General features: G+C 36.8%; 1 long non-coding RNA gene across 2 annotated transcripts; it reads right to left on the bottom strand.

Annotated features, from left to right (window-relative positions):
• Positions 1–1,730: 1,730 nt before the first annotated feature.
• Positions 1,731–4,568, bottom strand: LOC149923308 (uncharacterized). Of its 2 annotated transcripts, XR_016477215.1 has the most exons (4): positions 3,089–4,568; positions 2,942–3,016; positions 2,251–2,341; positions 1,731–2,083 (listed from the first exon to the last, which is right to left on the bottom strand). It is a non-coding gene; the product is annotated as an uncharacterized LOC149923308 (long non-coding RNA). The 2 variants fall into 2 exon arrangements; XR_016477214.1 differs by having other exon boundaries at positions 2,942–4,568.
• Between the last annotated feature and the right edge of the window lie 16,387 nt (positions 4,569–20,955).

Genomic DNA, 20,955 nt, shown 5'->3' with positions numbered 1-20,955 from the left:
TAATACGTTACGCTATTTAAGAAACGTAATTTTAGAAAACAGACATAACGTAAAACCAATGTGATGAAAAAGTAGCAAAAATAATCTTAAAACGACTTATATTTTCTTACACACGATTTTTCGGTACCACACAGCGATTTTGTGAGATTTCACAACGGCGAAATTATTAGGGTCACGGTGAAAATGACAATGTTTAGGAGCACTTATACAAAGAATGGTAGGACAGTCTAAATCCTCGACGTTCTTGACGTTAACTCCTATGAAATCCGATAAAACTTTGGCCTTTACTAAACCTTTCCAAAAAAAAACTTTAACCCTTGTTCTTTTATATAATTCGCGATGGCTCCTAGGCTGTTGTAGTCTTCCTGTCCGTCGTCCCAACGGAGATCACAAATGTTCCAATACAACCATCTACAATGCCATTTATCGTCTTCCGTAAGACTGGAATATGGATATGGTGGTTTAAAGGTCCAGACGTTATGCTTCTCCGTTTCCGTATCGTAAATAGCTAACTCTTTAATTATCATTTCTCCATTCACACGGAAAAAGTTTGCCCCCGATAAAACATGTACTTTTCATTTTTAGAAATAAACTTGTTTTTAAAAAAACTTAGAATATGCAATTAAGACTTCGCTCTGAAAACACTGAAGCTTCCATCAGTCCAGTAACTTTATCTTATGAAAATTTTTCATCAGGTCAATGGAACCCCCAAAAACATTTTCTACGTTATTAGTACTTTGCACAGCTATTCTGACTTGAACCGGGTTTTTTAATGCTTGTTGAATTGAATGGATTAATTACTTCAGCTTTTATATAAAGGATATCGGTTGGATAGAAAAAAATCTTATTCAAAAGCTGAAGTATATTTTATTATATAACACCATCAATTAAAAACCACTTTGCCCAAGTCTGATAAGCTGAGTTTACTCGCTTCTTCAAATGTATTGAAATCCATATCGTTATAAATAATAAAACATAATTAATATAAAAAGTTCAGAAATGCTTATTTTATTTCGTTTAACAGCTTTCATTTTTAAAAATGTTATTGCTTGACTTAAATAAAGCGTGAAAAAACAATTGCTAAGACTAAATTTCTAACTCTAATAACTTGTAAATCAATTATACAATTATCTATTCATAAGTGTTAGAGACTTTATTACAGTGAAATAAAAACATGTAGAAATGTATATGAAATAAATTTAAGAAAACTCAAACATTTGACCGACATACCTTTTCTGGTTTAAATCAACAATTTTATTATTCTTTCTTTTCATTTTTTTGTACAACCATTTGTTTTTATATAGATAACCTGAGGACGGCTATAATATGAACATATACCAAAAAAATCGGGAATTAAACACAAACAACCTTAAGTTTACTATTTTTATATTCACACGTCCTCAATTATGCAAATTTTATATTAACATTTCTACTATACATATTTCATAATTAATTTTTACATAAATAATTATTTTTTATATAAAATCGTACAATTCTATCAGAACTTAAACCGTAAGATTCAGGCATATAATTTCCAAAAACACAAACTACATTTGGAGTACTAATATTTATACTCACACAATTATATTTCGTACTAACAATTTCACCATCTTTTAAACTTTCAAATACTGCCAAGTGTTCGTCGCATATTTTTATACTTCTCAAGGTGTTAAAGAAAAAGTGGTTCACACCAGAGCAAACTTTTTTCAATTGACAATGTACAAAGTCGGGCTTACGGGATTTCAAGTAATTTAACATCCACGATTTTCCTTCATTTCCATCTTTTCCTATTACAAATATTATTTTTCTGTCTGAGAGAATTAAATGTTCCAATAAACTTTTCTGCCATGGTCTAAGTTCTATATCTTTGTTTATTCGTTTAGGGGTTTTCATTTGTTCCACCCAAGCACTTGTCAAATTTCCAAAAAGATGCGATGGTAGTCCCGATCGAGCAACGGCTTCTGCGCGGACTCGTTGTTTATCAATTTCCGCTTCTACTTTACCCAAGTTTACTTTGTGAGGGCAGTTCTTAATAATGACGTGATTCCGTCTTTCTTCAATTCTTCGACTGATATTGCATTCACTAGTGGTAAATACACGCTTGGTTATAAATTCATATATAATTCTTATAATAGTTTCTAGTGAAGGCTACCAGTAATTAAGAATTAACATTACAACTAAATAATTATATATAAAAATAATGTGATTTCTAAGCTAGCTTTAAAAAAAAATAACCGAAAACAATCTTACTTTTGAAAAATGACTCTTTAATATCAAAAATCGTCTGTCATACTCGGAAACAATTAATTGATCACTAATGTCGTTTCTAATATTTCTTCAGCTTTTAAAGAAAAAAAGAGTTACTCGAGAATGGTAAAATAGTCTATACTTAAATTTAAAGTGCGTTTTAAATTGAAGTGATTCTTATTTTGTATTCCACTTTCACAATGGGAAAAGTGTCTTTCTCAAATGTTGTAGTTGTACTATTGTTAGAACTATTTAAATCCATAAGATAGAATCGTTCAGTACTTTGCTGATATAAAAAGAGGGACTCGTTCAAATGGAAATATTTTTAAACTTCATTTGAATATCATTAGCGTGTAAGTGGTCCATGTACCCAAAATTGAACCGCAAGTTCAGATATGCTAATACATAGAAAATACTATAAAAGCATCTTAACTCTACTTTTAATACATCAAAAAAAATTCCGATATTAAAATATTTCAAAATACTCAATTAATGTACTAAGTTACGTTAAAAAAGAGCCTATCGTAAACACGAATTCCTCCAATTGTTAAACATAGATTCCAGATTAGATGGTGTAAGTATGATGGGTAAGACTCTTGTCAGAAAGATGAATTTTTATTTTAATACGTTAAAATAAATTTCGACTATACAAATATAGTTTTCGCATTTTAACTTTAAATATAGACTATTTTACCATTCTCGAGTATCTTGCATCTTGAAATTGTAACGCATACGTGGTTACCATTTAATTTTGGAATACATCGCCAAGCTAAAAATATAAAAATTGATAAAAACTTAAATGGCTACGTCCTCATCCGAGAACAGCGGAGATGGATTTTACATTTTTGGTGGGAACAATCGTTTGTTATAACCATTTTAGCGCGAAGAATCCACACCTGATGTAAAAACGACACTTTTAGCTAGCGAGAGGGGACACCCGCTGTGTCTATTTTACGCGCTGGGGGCAAGGGCCATCCTCTATCTACCCTTTACCCCTTAGGGCCGATATTCCGTAAGACGGATAGCTTTGCGCATCGTAAAAGTGATTGAAAATAATGTTACACGGGGAAAGTGTTTGTCGGTGAAAATAGTTATGAATTGATACACAAAAGGCTCGACCCATTGAACTATTTGGATTTATTTCATAACACCACTCGCACGTGGAAAAAAGTGTTTGACAGATGCCGTAGGGGGCCCATTACTCGGGTTTATAGCTACTGGCTGTTTGCATAACATCATGTCAGATGATTCCACCAGCCCTACCGAATAGGGACGATCCCGCCTTTCCCGTTACTCGCCTTATCGCGAACAATCCTAAAAACGCATTACTAATCGCGTTGATTTTACTTTTAATGGGACTTGTAGAATTTCTATCTCTTTGGTTTACCAATATGGCCGTCGCTATACACATAACACCGCAAAATTTGACTAATCGCGTGAGTCATTGAGTCAACCCATTACGTCATCCTGATTACGTCATCAAATTATTATCGCTATATAAGGGATTCATCCCCGTCATCCATCGGCAGTACACTACAAACCGTTTCTCGAGCATCATGTCTAAACGAAGCTGTGTAGATAACGTTCCTGGGTCTACTAAAATGTCTAAATTTGATCCGACTCAGCGTAACATTAACCCTCGGTATTCACTTTCATCCGAGCTTTTCGTTACTACGGGTTTTACGTCTGAGCTCGATATATCTGTAGCTCTATGCAATAAAATCACACACCAGGTCTTTGAGATGTCTTCGCGCGCCTGGGACGATTTATACGGGCACTGGGAACAAATAAATGATCCACAAAGGTTGCCCTTTCGATCACCGTTCCCGCTATCTGATGCGCTAGTGACCGCCGCCATGTCTGACCAAAAAGAATTAACCTTGCAGAGTACGATATCCGAAGCGTCGGTCGTAATCAAAGCGCCGGAAACTCGAGAATTGGACAGACTCAAATATTTCATTAATTCGCACATTCAACTCCTTAAAGTGAACCAAAAACTCTTTGAATTAATGGGTTACGTTATAACCGATAATTATCGTAACATTTACGAAATATTGTATAAAGAACCATGTGCACCCAACAATTTATTTCTATCGGATGAACATGAAAGGTATGATACCGTTGTCCGCTACGCGTCCAATTACGTAACAGCATTTAAAATTATTGAAGATTTTAAAGAAACAGTGGCCAACCAAAATATGTTTTGTGTATTTAACTTTTACAATTTGTTTAATATGGTATCTACCAACCATAAATATATTAAAAATAAATTGTTTTATCTTTAAACGTTTTCATCCGCTTAATGTACTGTAACTTTGAATGTATAAATAAAACCTTATAATTTGTATACACTCTGCTCTTTTTTTCCCAAAACACTTTTACCGATGACCGCCCGCTATTTTACGCTACCCTTAGGGGGCCCGAAAGTGTTTGTCGGCGAAAACCAACCAACTCGACATTCACTATGACGGGTAGGCTGTTTGCATAACATCGTGTCACCGCCATAGATAACCTATTGACCTAAAATGGGTTAACACCTTGGGTTTTATGGGTTATAACATCGTAAATCAGCTAACCTTTTGACCTAAAATGGGGTGCCTCCAGCTATTAACTATGACTGGCCGGCTGTTTGCATAACATCGTGTCAGTCCACACCACCTGCGGAATAGGGGCAGATAACCTATCGTAAATCATCTAACCTATTGACCTAACCTATTGACCTGCCGAAAATGTACGCAAAATGGGGCCCCTATAGGGGGTCCGTTTCACACCTATTTAACGGCTGTTTGCATCGTGTCCATAGGGGCAGATAACCTATTGACCTAACATCGTAAATCAGCTAACCTTTTGACCTAAAATGGGGTGCCTCCAGCTATTAACTATGACTGGCCGGCTGTTTGCATAACATCGTGTCAGTCCACACCACCTGCGGAATAGGGGCAGATAACCTATCGTAAATCATCTAACCTATTGACCTAACCTATTGACCTGCCGAAAATGTACGCAAAATGGGGCCCCTATAGGGGGTCCGTTTCACACCTATTTAACGGCTGTTTGCATCGTGTCCATAGGGGCAGATAACCTATTGACCTAACATCGTAAATCAGCTAACCTTTTGACCTAAAATGGGGTGCCTCCAGCTATTAACTATGACTGGCCGGCTGTTTGCATAACATCGTGTCAGTCCACACCACCTGCGGAATAGGGGCAGATAACCTATCGTAAATCAGCTAACCTATTGACCTAACCTTTTGACCCCGCCGAAAATGTACGCAAAATGGGGCCCCTATAGGGGGTCCGTTTCACACCTATTTAATGGCTGTTTGCATCGTGTCCATAGGGGCAGATAACCTATTGACCTCGTAAATCAGCTAACCTTTTGACCCCGCCGAATATTGCCGCAAAAGGGGGCCCCTATAGGGGCCCGTTTCCCCCGCCCGCAGGTGCCCCCTTATCGGTATACAGACTCACTTATCTCTTGCCCTCTTTTTGTCATTGGGTGTAGTATAATTTTTTAATCGGCCGGGATTCGAACCCGAGCCCTCTTGCACGACAGCTGAGCGTTCTACCGCAAAACCACGGATACAGTTACGCTTCACTGAAAATTATAAACTCTTCCGAGGAGAGGTTTATTTTGGCTTGCCAACTTGTTAAATACGAATTTTACTTTCCTGAGTGCGGCGGCTACTAACTTAGTGTTCGTCGAAGTTTTATCCGATCGTTTTAAGTTTTTAGATTAACGGAAAATGATTATACGGATAGTTGAAATCATAGAAATAGAAATGAGACTAGGAGCACGATTAGATTGTGGTGCGAGGTACGAGTAAGAAGACTGCAATGAGAGTGGAATCGCCAGAATTCTTTGTGGAAGCACGCCATTTATTTTTAAAAATTAATTAAAAGTTTAATTATTTTTAATAGATGGCGCACTCCTGCGTGGATAAATAGTGATTCCACTTTAATGGCAGCCTTCTAGCTTGCCCATTTTCCTTGAGATTACCGGATAGCGCAGTGGTTCTAGTCTCATTTCTATTTCTATGGTTGAAATATATCTGTGCTGTGTAGTGTTACTAGTGTAGTTTACTCATTTGACATTGACACCGACTTTTAAGTTTGTAAGTTCTTTTTTTCTGTATTTGATTTTAATTCATTAATTTTACATGACATTGATAATACATATAGTAAATTCAAAGTTTATTAATCTTGAATTAGCCCTTGGTTTAAAATCGAAAATCTAACAATATTATCAAAAGTAATTCTATATATAATTTAAAGCAGATTTGCCAAGGTTTGAAAGTTGAAATTCCCATTGCTGGGTAGTAAATTTCCCACAAATTCAAACACCCATATTTAGCCCCGCCCCGAAGGAAAACATAACGGAAAACATGCCATAATTTAAAAAAAATTTAAATATTAACTTTTTAAAATTTTATTTTATGGAAATTACAATGTTTAAACATTTTGGTTGTTAGGTTTGTGCATTGATTGGTTGCAGTATTAGGAGGCACCTCCTTTATATTATTTATAAAATCACAAGATTCACGAAAATACATAGCTCTAGATAATTTTGGGCTTTATGTTGATAGTCATATTTAAAAAAAACATGGGATAAATACCCGCGGACATGAAAATTCCCACAAAATCAACGATTTTGAAAAAAAAAACCCTTTTCCCACAGGGCCAAAATTAACCCAACAAATTCCCACAATATGGGAAATTTCCCACCATTTGGCAACACTGATCTAAAGTGAAACCAAAACTTTATCGTTTCCTTCAAACATTCAATATTGTTATGATGTAGTAGTGTGCACGACCACACAAGACGACATAAAACAATTTTTGGTAATACTAATATACCGTTATATATAATCCGTTTTATTTCTTACTAAATACTAATTTTACCGTATAATTATACGTAGACACGTATAATACGTGTCTAAGTACACTCTGTTCAAAAAGTCTTTGGCCGTGCGAGATTTCGAACATTTTCGCCCGTAATTTCTTGTAAACGTGCATCAAGTCGAAGCGGACATCGGTAATAGATTAATAAAATGTTTCGCTACAAATTGGCCAAAATCATTGTTCGGTTGTACACATCGTAATTTTGTTTATATAGCGCACGCGCGCGTGAAAGTGAGTTTTTGGTTGCTGTTAAAAAAGGTGTTATTTTTTGCGCGTGTAAAAATAAATTAACGGCCAGTTCTGTTTTGAAATAAGAGGAAAAAGGTTTACCGGTTTTTATGTCGGAAAAGTTCGCGTCTTTTATTTCGCTGTTCACGACATTTTTTGGTCCGTCGAGCCGGATACATTCGTCAACTTGATTATGTTCCTCAACTAATCATCGAATCGGCTATCTTTCCGTGAGAGACAGTGAAAATTAGCGTGGATTCTCCGTTGGAAACCGTTTAAACCATCGATCATATCCCTATCGTAAACGAATCAACATAAGTCATCATGGATGTTCTGGTGAGAAGAAGAGCAGCTATCAAGGGACAGATCACCAGGATTGAAAATGCGGTGGGTCAAACAGCAACGAATCTATCTGACGTCGCCTTGAAGCTGTATGTAGACAAGGTGGAAAAACTATCGAAAGACCTGGATGAGGTTCACGATGCCGTAGTTGCAAATATCGATCCCGACGACGACGACTTCGCGGATCACGAAGATGAATACAACCCTCTAGTCGCTCGACTCGAAGATCTGACAATCCTACTCGTCACTGAATCAAATGAAAGAGCAGCAAACATTCCAGTGAGACAAGTCAGACCAGCTAGTTATGTACGTTTACCTAAGCTGGAACTTCCATCATTCAGCGGTGGTTACGTCGATTGGCTTCCATTTCATGATCTCTTCACGGCCACCGTACACAACAACGAATCGCTCACCGGAGCTCAGAAGTTTCAGTATTTGAAGTCATCATTACGAAACGAAGCAGCGCTCCTAGTTCAATCTATTCCGGTAACTGACGCTAACTATCTGGAGGCTTGGGATATCTTAAACAATCGGTTCAACAATACCCGGGAAATCATCGATGCACACGTAAAACGTCTCTTCAGTCAAACTAACGTCATCCAAGAATCTTCATCCGCTTTACGAACGCTCATCGATACCACCGCCGAATGCATAAGGGCGCTCAAGGTTCTCAAAGAACCAGTACAACATTGGGACTCCATACTACTTCATCTTGTAAAGGAAAAACTGGATTCAGAATCTCGCCGACAATGGGAACTTTCCCTGAGGGGGACCGAAAGACCAACTTTCGAGGATCTCGTTACATTTCTTGAACAACGGGCCAGAGCCTTAGCAGCAGCTCCGCCTACAACTACTGCAATCAAGTCGAAGCCTCCATTACATCAGAGACCGAGTACAAAGGCTCATCATGGTGCTCTGAGCGAGACGTGTCACTTTTGCAACGAAACACACTCTGTATACAAATGTACCAATTTTCTGAATGCATCTTCGGACGAGCGTTGGAACATGGTCAAGAGGAGTGCCATGTGTTTCAATTGCTTACGAACCGGTCATCAAAGCAATGACTGCAAATCTGGTCATTGTAGGAAATGCAACGCACGACATAACACACTTCTACATCAAGAGAAGGAATTAACGAAGACGAAGGCAACCTCCGGTGTAGTTTCATGCCCATCTCGTGAAATAATTGGATCAACCCAAGTTATCTTGGCAACCGCAATGGTCCAAGTCAAGGGACTTGACGAGCAACTTTATCCAGCCCGAGCGCTTCTGGACTCGGGTTCTCAAGCCAGTTTCATCACGGAACAATTCACGAGGAAACTAAGATTGAAGCGAACACGTTTCAACGTCTCAGTTGACGGAATTGGAGCAACCGGAATGAACACCTCTCAAGGCAGTGTCATGGTGAATATTCAGTCAAATATCATTAACACGTCGGAGGTCATCGTCGAGGCAATCGTCCTGAAAAAGGTCACGGATTATTTACCTAACAGTCCGTTCGATCCTGGAAATTGTCTACACTTGAAAGGCTTAACACTTGCTGATCCAACTTTTCATAGCCCTGGACAAGTGGATATTTTACTAGGTGCTGACGTGTATCTAGAGCTCTTACAAGATGGCATTTGCAAGGGGAAAGAAGGTCTTCCAGGTGCCTTTAATACTCTTTTCGGATGGGCAGTTTCCGGTCCATTGCTGATGGCCGGAAGAAGTTCGAAAATAAAGGTCCACCATTGTACATTAGAAGCAGATTTGAAACATCTTTGGGAGCTAGAAGACATCCAGCCTCGAAGAATACTATCTCCAACAGAAATTCAATGTGAAAAGAACTTTGAAGAATCACATACACGTGACTCTACAGGAAGATTCACTGTACGATTACCAAAGATAAACGATGCACCAAAACTTGGAGATTCTAAACAAATGGCAATCCGTCGATTCTCTCACTTAGAACGACGTCTACGTGTTAACCCGAATCTCTATGAGGAGTACCGCAAGTTCATGGGGGAATACATTGCCCTTGGACATATGGAACTCATTCCCTCGAATGAAATAAAAATCGAAACCAATCCATCTTACTACGTGCCTCATCATGCGGTATTCAAAGAAGACAGTACCACCACGAGAGTTCGTGTGGTGTTCGACTCCTCTGCCAAATCTACAACTGGAGTTTCCCTAAACGATCATCTGCTAGTGGGGCCAAAACTTCAAGATGATTTGGTCAATCTCCTTATTCGCTTTCGTCAACATCGCATTGTAATGAAAGCAGACCTTGCCAAAATGTTTCGTCAAATTAGAGTACATCCAGACGACTCCGATCTTCAAAGAATTGTTTGGCGAAACAACTCACACGAACCCTTGCTCGAATACCGTTTGCTAACGGTTAAATATGGAACCGCATCAGCGCCATACCTAGCAACTAAAGTCTTGAAGCAACTCGGCCATGACGTGAAAGAGACACTTCCGTTGGCATCTTCGGCTTTACAAAATGACTTCTACATGGACGATCTAATGACAGGCGACGAAACGATTGAGAACGTTTTAAGACTTCAGTCAGAAATCATTCAAGCTACATCTCAAGCAGGATTTGAAATAAGGAAATGGGCGTCGAATGAAGCTGCATTATTGGATACACTACCAGCCAACATGAAGGATTTACAAAAGCCACTATGCATCGAGAACGACGAATCAGTCAAGACTCTTGGCCTATATTTGACTCCTTCGGCTGATAATTTCTCGTTTATGGTTACTTCTCCAGCGTCAAGAAGTTCAATCACTAAACGTACGATTCTTTCGGATACAGCAAGGATATTCGATCCTCTGGGACTGTTGGCACCAGTAACCGTTCGAGCGAAACTGATGTTACAGGAAATGTGGCAGCTAAAATTGAATTGGGATGAGCAACTTCCCCAACCACTTGAAGCTAAATGGAGGTCGTTTCGAACCGATTTACCAGAAATTGAAAACATTACGGTTCAACGGCACATTTCGCAAGCTAATGCTACAGACATTAGCCTGCATGGATTTTGTGACGCATCGGAGAAAGCGTACGCAGCTGCCGTATACCTGAAGACGGTGAATAACAACGGACAAATCAAAATACAACTGATCGCTGCGAAAACAAGAGTCGCTCCGCTCAAACAAATCACACTTCCGAGACTGGAATTATCTGGTGGATTACTTTTGGCTTCTCTGATTCAACTGATCAGGGAGTCATTGAGATTGGATATAGCTGATGTTCATTGCTGGTCGGACTCAACAATCGTCCTAGCTTGGTTGAAAGCTCCACCGCAACGTTGGAAAACGTTCGTAGCCAATCGAGTGTCAGAAATCCACGAGAAACTACCGAGAGCGCAATGGCATCACATTTCAGGAGACAGCAACCCTGCAGATTGCGCTTCTCGAAGAATATCCGCTAGCGAACTGGGAAATCATGGTCTCTGGTGGCATGGACCGCAGTGCCTTATTTTCGCCGCAACAACGCAAGAACTACATGAACTCTCAGAGCCAAATGAATGTTTATCCGAGGAAAGACGAATTATTTCTTTAGTAACACATCATCAAATGGATTTCACGCTCCTTTCCAAATTTTCAGCGCTTAAAAAACTCATTCATATCACCGCCTACATTCTACGTTTTGTCTTCAATTCGCGAAATGCGACAGAATTGAGGATTACTGGACCTTTATCGAAGGAAGAGAACGAACAGGCGCTATCCCATTGGATTCGGGTCGTCCAAAGCAACAGTTTTAACGAAGAGATAGCTTGCCTTAAACAAAACAAGGAATTACCACGGAAAAGTAAAATCCTTTCGATGCGTCCGTACATCGATCAAGATGGGATTCTTAGAGTTGGTGGCAGACTTTGCCACTCCAACTTACCATACGAACAAAGGCATCCGGCATTGTTACCGAGACAGAGCAAATTAACAGAACTTCTAATACAACACGAGCACGAGAAACATTTTCACGGAGGTGCTCAACTACTAACTTCTGTCTTACAGAAACGTTATTGGATCGTCGGTCTTCGTGATGCCATACGTTTCCATATCAGAAGATGTGTTTCATGTGTACGACAGCAGGCAGTCACTGTAAAGCAACTTATGGGCGATTTACCACCAGCGAGAGTAAATCCTGCACGGCCATTTTTTAAGTGTGGAGTCGACTACGCAGGACCATTTACCCTTAAACTAATGAAGGGACGAAGTCACCTCAGGTTTAAGGGATACATTGCCGTCTTCGCTTGCTTTACCACAAGATCAAATCATCTTGAACTTGTCAGTGACATGACCACCGAAGCATTTCTGGCAGCATTGAAACGCTTTGTTGCTCGACGAGGAAAATGCGCCGATATTTACAGCGACTGTGGAACCAACTTTACAGGAGCCGATCGAGAGATGAAAACATTCATCAAATTCATAGTATCTACAAACAACAACGATCAAGTATCACGATGGCTCGCAGACGAAGGAATTAATTGGCACTTCAACCCGCCTGCAGCGCCACATTTTGGAGGCCTCTGGGAAGCCGGGGTGAAGTCCGTCAAGTATCATCTGAAACGAGTTCTTGGCACCATGGTTCTAAACTTTGAAGAAATGCAAACGCTTCTTTGCCAAATCGAAGCTTGCTTAAATTCACGTCCTTTAACGGCGTTAAGCTCGGATCCAAACGACTTCAATGCGTTGACACCTGGACATTTCCTAATCGGAGATGCACTCACCGCAATACCCGAACCCGATCTCACTTCTGAAAACGTCAACCGCCTGTCACGTTGGCAATTGGGCCAACAAGTACTGCAGCACTTTTGGAACCGTTGGCGAAATGAATTCCTCTCTCGCCTTCTACAACGTCCAAAGTGGACTACACCAAAACCGAATCTACGAGTCGGCGACTTGGTCTTGCTCAAAGATGAAGATTTACCTCCAACCAAGTGGAGAATGGCAAGAATCACTGAACTTCATCCAGGACAAGACAATCAAGTTCGCGTCGTAACTGTCAGAACCTCTGACAAATCACTGAAAAGACCCGTAGTTAAATTATGCCAGTTACCACTAGACTGATTTTAATTGTATTCAAACTGTTTACTAAGGGTTATTTATGTATGCAAATGTAACTTTTCGGACTTTTACTATCTCATTTGAAATTCGTTATTTCAAGGCGGGCGGAATGTTCGGTTGTACACATCGTAATTTTGTTTATATAGCGCACGCGCGCGTGAAAGTGAGTTTTTGGTTGCTGTTAAAAAAGGTGTTATTTTTTGCGCGTGTAAAAATAAATTAACGGCCAGTTCTGTTTTGAAATAAGAGGAAAAAGGTTTACCGGTTTTTATGTCGGAAAAGTTCGCGTCTTTTATTTCGCTGTTCACGACAATCATTTTCTGGATAGACTTATAATTTGACCTATTTTGGCCTAAAAGAGGGGGTGTCAACTTTTTAATTTTTGATCTCAGGTCATTTTAAACCCGATTTTCATGTTCTCTGGGGTTGATTTTTATTTAGAAAGTGTTAGAATTATTCAAATCGACGCATTGGTTCAAAAGATATTCACCAAAAACGTTTTCATAGAAATTGAGAAATATCTAAACATCTCACCAAGCCATTTAAAATAATAAATGTTGTCGGGTTTGGTCGCCATCTATAGTTCCTAGAAGTAATCGTTTTTGTTTAATTGTAAATATGTAACAAATTGAAGGTTAACATAAATATTTTCATGTGCTCATTTGAGAAACGAACAGGGGCGACGCCAGATAATATTTATGTTAACCTTCAATTTGTTACATATTTAGAATTAAACAAAAACGATTACTTCTTGGAACTATAGATGGTGACAAAACCCGTCAACAATTATTACTTTAAATGGCTTGGTGAGATGTTTAGATATTTCTCAATTTCTGTAAAAACGTTTTTGGTGAATATCTTTTGAACCAATGCGTCGATTTGAATAATTCTAACACTTTCTAAATATAAATCAACCCCAGAGAACACGAAAATCGGGTTTAAAATGACCTGAGATCAAAAATGAAAAAGTTGACACCCCCTCTTTTAGGCCAAGATAGGCCAAATTATAAGTCTATCCAGAAAATGATTTTGGCCAATTTGTAGCGAAACATTTTATTAATCTATTACCGATGTCCGCTTCGACTTGATGCAATTACACAAGAAATGACGGGCGAAAATGTTCGAAATCTCCCACGGGCAAAGACTTTTTGAACAGAGTGTACGCTATGATGGGGAAATATAATTTTAAAACCTTTATAGCACGAAAATCGAAACGAGTGCAAACCATTTTGTTCGGTTTAAATACGTTTATCACATCTTAACGAATTACGAGTTCTACTCAACTTCACTTTAACTTACATTGTTAGACTGCCTTGAAATCAGCGATCTTGTACAAAACAAAAGTCTTAGGTTAAAATTTTGGTCGTACCACGGACGCTGTATCTTTAAAGATACAGTGTCCAGGATCGTACCATAATGTTAGGCTTGCCAATATTGAACGCTTATTTATAGCAATATAATATTATATTATATTATATACTTTACATTGCGTTTTGGCTCTTTTGGAAATTGGGAGGGGCGGCAAATTCGTGACCCGCCCCGGGCGTCAAAGGGTGTAGGTACGCCACTGGATTGGGAGTATTTTGGAAAGTTTCTTGTTGATAAAGAGAAGAAAAGTTTATTACCCTTCCATTGTCTTCTTCCAAAAACTTCAGTTCTTTTTCTCTACCTAATGGTAATTCTAGAAGTTTACTTTGGCAATGGCTCTCTTTGCTATCCATTATATTCTTTAGGTCAAAATATTTGGACCTATATCCAATGGCACTTCTTACAACTTCATTATATCTAGTTATCAGACATCTGTATTTAATTTTATAGTTATCTATAAAATTAAAATTATATTTCTTAAATTTAAAATATCTTAAGTCTAAAATAGCATCTTAATTAGGCAGTATGAAACAATTAATGCCTACTTCCCAAAAGATATTTTTCAAATATGCAGATTTAAAATGTTTTCATTCAAAAATGCATGTCAGGGCACGAAAAGAAGGCGTGATGTAGTTGAAATGTGTTATTAAATACTTAATGCTAAAAAAATAACCTGTAAGTAAGGTACCTTCAGTATCGCTAGTTTTTGCTTCTGCAGTACCACTAAATTTGTCCACTTCAATGCTTTCAGATGACGATAGGTCATCTATATTATAAATTTTCATTAATTAAAGTTCAATTGAATTACAACTGAAAAATCGAGAGGCTAACCACTTAACCAAATTTGGTTAACGTTTTTCGATTAAAACACTTGAAAATTCATACAACTTATTTCAGTGACTAGCCCCAAAACAATTTTAAGAAATTGCTAAACATATCAATCTAACCATAATTAATGTCATCAACCATTCCACCTTCATAATCTTCCATTCCACCTTCATTATCTTCCAATCCACCTTCATTATCTTCCATCCCACCTTCATTATCTTCCATTCTACCTACATTATCTTCGATTGCTTTTGCTTCCGTTCCACTTCCAATAATGTCAAGTTCATCTGATTAACTTTCATTCATTTGATGTTCTTTACCTTCGGTAGGATTTATAACTTCACATAATCCACCTTATAATGAGAAAACGGCTGACGAAGGACCACGGTCCGAAAGCTCCCGGAAGGAAAAAAATATTTAATAAATATATTTTAAATATCCATGAAGTATCGGCTCCTTTAACATTGTTTTTGATTTTAATCCACCTTCGTTCCTAAAATTTTCAATACTTGAGTCATATTAATTTTCATCTTCTTTATATGATTTGCTGACGAGATCAACTTAGTTGTGCGAATCCTAAAAAAATAATCCTCATAGTTAACTTTATATTTAAAAAAATAAGCAATAAAATCAGTCTTACAAAACTAAATGAATGTTTCTTTTTTCAAGTTTGTTTTTCATTGTTTTGGCCAAACGTTTCTGTTTGGCACCTGCAGCTTTGCTAACTTCTGCTTTTCTCTTTCTAATACCGGGTGTCCACTAAAAAACGATCCAGGGAGAATAACTCAAAATTGGTTTTAGTTAGGATTTTGAATTTTTCGGGTCACATAGCACGCCTAGGGGCCCATTGAACGATGAAAAATTCAATGACCTTGAACCATGTCCTCAAGGTCATTCAAAATCTATCTCGAGAATTATTGGGTTTAGGGATTTAGTTCCAATTAGAAAAGTGTGCGCTACCACAATTTACATCTAAGAAACTTTGACCCGATGTAAATTGACCAATTAGAAGACGATAAAACGAAGAAAGAAAACAAATTGGTCATCATGTCCATAATGCTAAGCTGACTACGCGAAAGTTATTATGAATCGGACAGAACTTATGCTATGTTCACGAAATTTTAAACTTAAGGGTATTTTTCTCTGGCGATTTTAATAAAAAAAAATTATTGACCTTGAAGACACGGTTCAAGGTCATTGAAAAATCACCTAGAGAACCGTTAGATTTGGAAACTTGGTTCCAATTCGAAAAATGTACTTCATAAAATTTTATGTCTATAGAAATTTGAACCGACTGAATTTTATCAGTTGGGAGCGTAAACATTTAACGCCGAAAACCTGTTGGTCATCATGTTCATAATGCTTAATCAGCTACTCTTTAGTTTTCATAACTCGGGCACGACTTAAGTAAAGTGCACTTATTTCTTTATATTGAACCAAATCGAATAAGTTAAATTTGGTTGACCTTGAACTATGCTTTCAAGGTCATTAAGTACCATTCTGAAAAACGTAAGAGTAAGAAACTTGATTCCAATTAAAACGATGTTGACTATTGGAATTCAAATAAGTTACTCCTATCCGATTCAGTTCAAACAACGATTAACAAGATTTCAAAAACCCCGCTGTACTGAATTTGAGTAGAAATTTATCCCAAATTCTACAAAATAAATAATCGTATTTACAGATAAAATTCATAACAATTTTTTTATTATTTTTCGGGTAACCTTAAGGCGTGTTATTAACGTCATTTGTTATCCAGAATCGTTAGATTTATTTCTCAATTTCAATTAGAAAGCTGCTATTATGTAGATTTTACGTTAAAATGTCGTATACCGGGTCCAATTTAAACAATTTAAAACTTAGGAAATTTAAATCAAAACCGTTTCATTTTGTGATAGAAACGAACTGTTGTCATGGAAACCTAAAAACGATCAAACGTTTTCAAAAACTCGCCAATTGTCGTGAAATTTACAAATTTCAAACGTTGTAAAAAATAATCAAAGAATGTATGATGAAAAATTTTATTGAAGGTTTTCACTTTTTCACAACACGGTACACATTGGTTTTTAAAATAAATACATAAATTCTAGAAATTTCAAGGTTTTACAAAAGTGCTCGAAGTTTCCACCTTCAGCTACAATACACGCTTGAGCCCTTGAAATTATTGAATTCATACTTCGGTCCAACATTTCTGGTGTAATTGCGTGACAGCAACGTTGATAACGGGTGTAAAATAAATTTTATCCTTCACAAATCCCCATAAAAAGAAGTCTAACGGTGTTAGGTCAGGAGAGCGTGGTGGCCATTTAATTGGACCGTTGTTCCCAATCCATTTGTTTGGAAAATGTTGATCAAGGTAGATTTTGTTGAATCTATTTCTATAGTGTTGATACCAAACTCTCACGGATTGAATGATAGGCTGATCATTCAAAAAATCAGTCACTTCATTTTCAAATAAATGCAGGTAGGAATTTCCATTTAGCCTCTCGGGTATAAAAACTGGACCGACAAGTTGGTGCTTAAAATTCCAGCCCAAACATTAAGGGTTAATCGATCTTGGTGATTGTATGGTCTTAAAAAACGGGGATTTTTACTGTCCCAATAATGACAATTATATATGTTTACAACGCCATCACGAGAAAAGGTACTTTCGTCAGTATAAAGGATATTTCGATGGAAATGCGGATCCACGTAAATTTCGTTCAAAAGCCAGTTGGAGTAATCAAGTCTCAAATCTGTATCCCCATCCTTTAAACCTTGAAGTAGATGCGCGTGGTAAGGGTGCATTTTATTTCGACAAGTATTTTCCAAATGTAGGATTTTGAGAGTGCTAATTCTCCTTCAGCTCCTCGGGTACTACATCTCGGATTAGCATTAAAATAAGCTAAAACGTCAATATCGATGGTATTTGGCTGATTCGGTTCTTGCAATGATCCATTTACCTTACCAGTTAGTTGAAACTTTCTAATAACTTGCGAGACGGTTGAATGCGTGGGCCTTAAAAGTGGATGATTGTGCCGAAACATTGCTGCTGCAATTCGAGCGTTTCTTCCGTTTTCATAAAATAAACGAACTAATTCGACTTTATCTTGAGCAGTATACATAGTTTTATTATTTAAATAATTAATACTGTGGTTTAATTGTATTTAAACTTAAGCAAACATTTAACACAAAATAATACAGATTTGTAAGTGAAATACTGCGATCATGTTAGGCTGAACGAGTTTTTGAAAACTTTTGATCGTTTTTAGGTTTCCATGACAACAGTTCGTTGCTTTCGCAAAATGAAACGGTTTTGATTTAAATTTCCTAAGTTTAAAATTGTTTAAATTGGACCCGGTATACGACATTTTAACGTAAAATCTACATAATAGCAGCTTTCTAATTGAAATTGAGAAATATAACAAATGACGTTAATAACACGCCTTAAGGTTACCCGAAAAATAAAAAAAATCGTTATGAATTTTATCTGTAAATACGATTATTTATTTTGTAGAATTTGGGATAAATTTCTACTCAAATTTAGTACAGTGAGGTTTTTGAATTCTTGTTAATTTTCTCGACTTATCGTTGTTTGAACTGAATCGGATAGAAGTAACTTATTTAAACTGCAATAGTCAACATCGTTTTAATTGGAATCAGGTGTCTAACTCTTACGTTTCTCTGAATGGTACTTAATGACCTTGAAAGCATAGTTCAAGGTCAACCAAATTTAACTTATTCGATTTGCTTCAACATAAAGAATTTAGTTCACTTTACTTAAGTTGTGCCCGAGTTATGAAAACTAAAGAGTAGCTGATTAAGCATTATGAACATGATGACCAACATGTTTTCGGCGTGAAATGTTTAGGCTCCAAACTGATAAAATTCAGTCGGTTCAAATTTCTATAGACATAAAATTTGATGAAGTACATTTTTCTAATTACAACCAAGTTTCTAAATCTAACGGTTCTCTAGATGATTTTTCAATGACCTTGAACCATGTCTTCAAGGTCAATACATTTTTTTATTAAAATTACCAAAGAAAAATACCCTTAAGTTTAAAATTTCGTGAACATAGCATAAGTTCTTGCCGATTCATAATAACTTTCGCGTAGTCAGCATAGCATTATGAAGATGATGACCAACTAGTTTTCTTTCTTCGTTTTATCGGCTTCTAATTGCTCAATTTACATCATGTCAAAGTTTATTAGATGTAAATTGAAGTAGCGCACACTGTTCTAATTGGAACTAAATCCCTAAACCCAATGGTTATCGAGATAGATTTTGAATGACCTTGAGGACATGGTTCAAGTTCATTGAATTTTTCATCGTTCAATCGGCCCCTGGGCGTGCTATGTTACCCGAAAAATTCAAAATCCTAACTAAAACCAATTTTGAGTTATTCTCCTTGGATCGTTTTTTCTGATGGGGTGTAAGTTGTAAACCTTGATGGTGGTAAACGTACACGTTTCCCTTGAAGTTCAACCTGAGCCTTAGTAACTATTGAAAATGGATTTTTTTAAATTTAAATGGCTTTAATTTTTTAGCAATTTTTTTATCATACCTCCAAGTGTTAAAATTAAAATTTCATTGTTCTCTTCAGAATCAAACAATTTATATTTGTGGCGATTATTAAAATCATTGCAATGCAAGGGGTTTAAGTCCCGTACATCAGTTTCACTGACTGTCCTTGTTGACTTGTCAGCAAAAACTTTCATCAATTCAAAGTTAGGCCTTTCTTTATTTCCAATAACAGTTTCCTTAACAATCGCTGATGGTGTAGCCTTTAATATGTTGTTATTTTTCGGACTTTTTGGGGTTGCTTTTAAAGCTGTATTGCACAATGTTGTGTAGTTTCCAGGCTTACTAAGTCCTAGTGATCGCATAATTCCTAAAAAAAACAAATACAATTACTTTTCATGGAATTCTTCATTACAATATTAGTTATGTTAAATATTATTTTACACATTTAACACTTACTAGTTTGGAATTTTCGCGAAGTTGCAGCGCTTGCGAAATGGCAACACAGTCCCACAGCGCTCCTTTTTCTTTTTTTAACCTTTGTTAAGGAGAGCTTACCATGAGGCACGAGCCATGCGTCCTTACGCGGCGCGCTCCACCTACATATACTTGAAATATAAGTTAATTTTAATTGTTTTATTAAAATTTGTTTTATTAATAATTATTATTTATTGTAAAATATTTATTTCATATTTTATTTAATATAATAATAAGTTTGGGGGAGCTAAGCGCGCAATCTTTGTATTTTTAGCGTAGTGCGCCATCTATTATACTGAATAATATAATACGTTTTTCAAATTTTTGAAATGAAATTTTAAAACATTAATGTTTATTTAAAATTATATGTTAAAATAATGAAACTTGAGTTAAAACATATTAATTTGTATTATTTACTATATTACAATAATTACTCGCACATCGTCGTAATAGACTTAATAAAGCCACGTAGCTTTATTTAGTCTATGATCGTCGTCTGCTTCAACGTCTAAGCTTAAGTTCGATAGTGAAAACCAAGGCGTAATTGTTCTCCATTTCAATGATTTCAGTACGATTCGGAACCGTGATCACTGAACCTAGTGAAGAGTTAAAGAAACAGTATAGGATTTATTTAGTCCAAGCTGTGGAATTCCGATGTCTATTCGGTGCAACCAAAATAAACTGAAACGCTGGCGTTTGGATCTAGATAAAGAAGATAATGAGAATAATAAGGTATTGTTGTTTTTACTAATATGTATGTTTAAATATTATTGAAGTTATTTATTTCATTGTGATAATCCGTTTTAAAGGAGGCAGATATAAATCACACAATCAACGAATCTGAGGAAGATGTTACCTACAAACAAGATAAAATATCTTGGCATGAAAATGATTGTGAGTCGGATGAAGCAATTCATTCCCAAAATGAAGAATACTACCATGAAATTGATCGTAACTTGGATGAAGGTATCCAAAACCAAAATGAAAAATCTTTGCGAGAAAAAGAAC

This window comes from Leiobunum rupestre, chromosome 11, assembly GCF_980474605.1.
Source record: "Leiobunum rupestre chromosome 11, qqLeiRupe1.1.hap1, whole genome shotgun sequence".
Taxonomy (NCBI): domain Eukaryota; kingdom Metazoa; phylum Arthropoda; class Arachnida; order Opiliones; family Sclerosomatidae; genus Leiobunum; species Leiobunum rupestre.
Note: the sequence above shows the minus strand (reverse complement) of the source record. Positions and strands in the feature narration are given on the sequence as shown.